The 5,476-nt window shown below is 43.2% G+C and overlaps 1 protein-coding gene across 1 annotated transcript in view; it reads right to left on the reverse strand.

Annotated features, from left to right (window-relative positions):
• The window catches only part of LOC101993352 (sterol 26-hydroxylase, mitochondrial), a 27,506-nt gene that overhangs the window by 9,611 nt on the left and 12,419 nt on the right, over positions 1-5,476 (reverse strand). The gene's annotated exons all lie outside the window — the stretch shown is intronic.

Below are 5,476 nucleotides of genomic sequence, written 5' to 3' on the forward strand. Positions count from 1 at the left end.
AAATAGCCACTGAGCTGGCCACAAGTGCCTTCCCTGCAACCCATAGCTTCTGAGGTTTCCTGGCTATCAGGGCAGGGGTTTCAGTTTCTTCCTTTTTTCCTTTAGACTTCTCTCCTTCAGCTTACTAGGTGGCACTTAGCAAGGACCTCCTTATGTAAGGACTTATTTTAGAAAGACATCAGGATACTTGCTGAGAGACGTGTGCTGCCCCATGGGCCGAACATTAGGAGGTAACCCGAGCCAGCTGGCCGGTTCCAGAGCCCTCACAGAGTGCTGCCTCAGAGTCGCCTTGCTGAGCTACCGTGTCATTAGGATGAATGAGGGGACCAGCCCTCACTTGGTGGAACTCCAGAGACGAGAGTGAGGAGTTCATCAGCATTCACTTGTGGACTAGGAAGCTCCTGGCCCATCCTGGACACAAGTGTACGGCAGTAAACACTGCAGAGAACACCTGAGCACAGTCCACATCCCAGTGTGCCAGACAGACAGCTGAGAAGTGAATTATATATGTTACAAAACTACTTCCTAAGTATTTTGTAGATGTCTTTTTATTGTTGTTGTTTTGTTTTGTTTAAAAAAAAAAAAGAAGAGCCAGCGGTGGTGGCTCACACCTTTAATCCCAGCACTAGGAAGGCAGAAGCAGGTGGATCTCTGTGAGTTCGAGGCCAGCCTGGTCTACAGGGCAGCTAGGGCAGTTAACACAGAGAAGCCTGCCTTGAAAAACCAAAAAAAAAGGGGGGGGTCTGTCCTCTGACCTACACATGCCACACATGTGCTTTTACTTATACATGCACACACACCCTAAATCAAAGTTACAATATTTTGTCATTTTATGCTCAGTAGGAGCGATAGCTTAAAAACTTCAACAAACAAAAGAAATGAACAGGAAATTAGCACTGATAAAGGACAAATTGAAACCCTCACATATTGCTAGGAGACAAAACAAAGAGATACTTTCTGTGAAAAAGTTTGACATGGAGTAATATGTGGCCCAGCAATTCCAGTCCTGTGTAGACAAGAAATGAAAACGTGTCTACACAGACTTGTCCACAATGTTTACAGAAACTTAACAGCAAATGGTAGGCCAGCCTAGATATCCACCAATAGAGAAACAGATAACCAAGCTATAGACACATAATAGGGTATTGTTCGGTCATAAAACAAAGTACCGACTCAAGCCATAACTTGGATAAATCTTTTTTTGTTTTGTTTTGCTTTGTTTTTGAGACAGGGTTTCTCTGTGTAGATCTGGCTGTCCTGGCACTAGCTCTGTAGACCAGGCTGGACTAGAACTCATAGAGATAGATCTATCTGCCTCTGCCTCTGCCTCTCTGCCTCTGCCTCTGCCTCTCGAGTGCTGGGATTAAAAGCATGCACCACCACCTCCTGGTTTAACTTGAACAAATCTTAAAAACATACGATAAGAAAAGAAGACAGATACAAAACAAAAGGTCACATGTGGTTCATCCTCTCCCCGTCCCCATTAGAACTCTTTTATCCAAACACTGAGTGCATAAAAATGGTGGTCAGGGACTGGAGAGATGGCTCAGAGGTTAAGAGCACTGGCTGCTCTTTCAGAGGTCCTGAGTTCAATTCCCAGCAACCACATGGTGGCTCACAACCATCTATGAGATCTGGTCCCTCTTCTGCAGGTGTACATGCAGGAAGAACACTGTATACATAATAAATAAAATCTTTTTAAAAAGATTTTTAAAAAATGGTGGTCAGGGATGCCTGCAGTCCCAATATTCCAGAGGCTAAGGCAGGGGGATTGCAAAATTGAGACCAACCTAGGCTACATACAGTCTTCTTCTCAATTTGAAAATTTCTATTACTGTATTACTCTATTTCACCACTAGAAGCAAAAGATCATACGTATGTGTTTGTTTACATGTGTCACTTTCATGTACATATTAAATGTATCTACATACATGACAAAATCTTCTAATAGCTTCTTTTCAGCTAAAAGTTTATAGTTGAGAGAACATATAAACTAACAGTGTTGAATTAAATCAAATGCCTTGTGTTCACATAAAAAATAATCTTTCAATAAACAAGTTAGCCTAAATTGGTTGCTAAACTAAAAATGAAAATGTCTTCAGAGTCATTAGCGTACTTCTGTGTCCCAGCTGGAAGGTCATGTTTATCTCTGCTAGATGTTTTACAGTGTCAGGGCTTGACCCAAAGTCATAAAACTATAATTCCAGCCTAGAACAAAATGATCTCTGCTGTAACTCTTTGATAAACAAGACTAATACTGTTGGCAGGAGGAAAGCACACACCAAAGCTGGCAGCACAAAATACATGGTAGGCAGGCAACTTTCTTGTGCTGGTTATTTTAGATCACAAAAGTCTACCTGTGACCTAAGAGTAAATAGGCAAACGAAAGCTTAATACTCTGTTTCCTGCATCCTGTGTAGCAAGTTAACTTCTTCGGCAAGGAAATAGCATCTCTCAGTTCAGTGTTCATGACTGTAGAACTTTAAGACAATTCTGAGGACAATTCTTAGCCCTCTAGGTCTCAGCAGTAATGCCCCCCCCCCTCCTGGGGAACCAAGGACCTAACAGCTACACATGCACATACTGCAATGTTGGGAACTTTCCATCTCCCTGAGTCCTTGTCAATGTTCTCCAAATAGAACTCAGTTTTTGAATAGGGGCAAGATAGCCTTTAGGTGTTGACTCAGTCCCTGGGAAAGGGGCAAAGTGACCCTCAGATGTTCCCTCTTACCTCATCTGATCTGGCAACCGCTCTCCAGCCAATTATTGGTAATCACCCCTTTGCATAAGCCAATCATAATAGTTAAAGAACAACCAACCCCCAGACACCTCCCTTGTTTCTGTGGCTTTTTCCTTTAAAAGTAGCCTGTACCAGCTATTCAAGGTCTTTCTGGCCTCTCGAATGCTGAAGGACCCTATCATGACAGAATTACTAAAATCCTCATGCTTTTACATTAACTGTGGTGTGAGAGATGGTCTCTAGGGGTGACTCCTCCTCAGTGATTGGACTCTAGGGTCCAACCATAATGAATCTAGACATAACAGCTTAAATCAATTACATAAACATATAAGCTTCTCACACACCTTAAGAGGTCCTAAAATTACATTAAAGCAGGTAACTGATATAAAACATCTGAGTAACTTCTAAATTTAAAACTGGAAGAAAAAAAAAGATTGGTGGTGATGGTACACACCTTTAATTCCAGCACTCAGGAGGCAGAAACAGGTGGATCTCTGTGAGTTCAAGGCCAGCCTCATCTACTGAGTGAGTTCCAGGACAACCAGGACAGCCAGGCTACACAAAGAAACCCTGTTTACAAAGCAATAACAAAACAAACAAAACAAAACAAAAAACCCTGAAAAAAGTCATAGAGATTCATGTATTTTTGGCTTCTTAAGTTTTATAGAAAAGATTATGTGTTTGGATTCATGTTTTTCTGGGAATTGGTAACACGGAAAATTCCAGTCCTGGTTGGTATCTTCCTGGATTTTCACTCAAAAGGTACTAGGACTCCACCAAGCTAATTACCATAGATAATTTTATATGCAAAGAATAAAACTGAGATGTATTTTGGTTAGAATGTAAGGTATGAAAAATATTCTCTCAATAAGGAAAAGAGTAATCTTGTTTAAATTTTGAGATGACGAGGGTATTGGTGAATGAGCCTAAAGCTTTGGGGATGCTGGCTGGCTAAGTGCCCAGGTCACTGGGTTATATTCACAGCCCTGACACTGTTTTCTTCTTTCTACTTAAGATACCCTTTAGGTTGAACACGTTGCCACACGTCTATGTCCCCAGCACTTGAGGCAGAGGCAGGTGAATCTCTGTGAGTTTGAAGCCAGCCCAGTCTGCATAGTAGGTTCCAAGTTAGCCAGGGCTACATCATGAGACCCTGCCTCAAAAATAAAAAAAGAAAAGAAAAGAAAAAGAAAGAGATATAAAGATAGATACTCTTATAGCCAGGAGAAAGAGGAGAGAGAGATGGGGAGAGAGAGAAGAAGAAGAAGAAGAAGAAGAAGAAGAAGGAGAAGAAGAAGAAGAAGAAGAAGAAGAAGAAGAAGAAGAAGAAGAAGGAGGAGGAGGAGGAGGAGGAGGAAGAGGGATGGGAAGAGATGGAGAAGGATAGAGAAGAGAGGGGTGGGGAGGAAAGAGGAGACGATTGTTGATTTTTCAAATTCTCTAGAAAAAGAAAAAAGAAAAATGCTTGCCCATGGGGATACCATACAGCCTAGGCCACACAGGGCCTGGTAAGCCAGGCACAGGCTTCATTCCTGCTTTTTTTTTCTTTAGACAGAATCTCACTAGAGAGCCCTGAGTGGTCTGGAATATGCTACGTAGACTACACCTCCCAAGTTCTGGGGCTAAGGTATAGGCTGGTTTTATGCAGTAGTGGGCACTGAACCCAGTAGGGCCTCACTACCCAACTGCTATGTTCTTCTTTCCAATGAAGGGACTGGAGAGACGGCTTGGCAGTTAAAAGCACCGGCTCCTTCTCCAGAGGACCCAGGTTCTATTCCCAGAGTCCACAAGATGGTTTACCACTGTCTGTAGCTCAGGGTGCAGGAATCCATGCTGGTTCTATCCTAGGCCACAGAGGCAAGAGATTGTAGTGCCCAAGGCAAGGAGACACAGCAACAATCTGTGATAGACATTCAACTCCTTTTCACGCCATGCCTATACTCTGGGAACCAAAACTATGAGAATCTATAAATAGCAAAGACAAGTGTGAATGGTTAGCTCTGCTTGCTGATTGGGACCAACCCCAGAAGATGACGACGATGAAGTCCAGGGAAGTGGCAAACCCTAAAATGGTCCTCGTGTAGTCCATACAGCAGATGTGATGGTTTAAGATGGTAGAAGGGATGTAGGGAAGAAGTCACTGAGCCACTTTGAGACAAACACAGGACACATGTAGACCAAACACTGAACAGTGGGAGAAGAGCAACACCCCTATTTTAGAGGATGCTGGGAGTCAGTCCTGGTAGATCAGGGAGGGGTCATGGAAGAGACTGTGATCTCTCTTTCAGTGCCTGTCCATACTGCATCTAATCTGGGTTTCTATCATGTCTTAGTTAGGGTTTCTATAGCTGTGAAGAGACACCATGGCCATAGCAACCCTTATAAAGGAAAACATTTAATTGAGGTGGCAGCTTACAGTTCAAAGGTTCAGTCCATTATCATCATGGTGGGGATCATAGCTGCATGTAGACATGGTGCTGGCTGTATCTTGATCAGAAGACAACAGGAAGTAGACTGTTTCACTGGGCAGGTGTTGTGCTTTCCTGTCCCTTTAAGGGACAAGCCACGCCCATTCCCCTCCCCATCTGCTGAGGCAGACTGATCTTCAGCTTCCGGCCTGAGCTCGCTCTCTTTTTCATCTTCCTCTCGGAGAGGTAGCTTCGCTTCTGCCTCTCTCTCCACTTTTCTGCTTCCCCCCTTCTCTGTCTCTTTCTCCTCTTCTCTCTCTCTCTCTCT

Source organism: Microtus ochrogaster, linkage group LG4, assembly GCF_000317375.1.
Source record: "Microtus ochrogaster isolate Prairie Vole_2 linkage group LG4, MicOch1.0, whole genome shotgun sequence".
NCBI lineage: Eukaryota > Metazoa > Chordata > Mammalia > Rodentia > Cricetidae > Microtus > Microtus ochrogaster.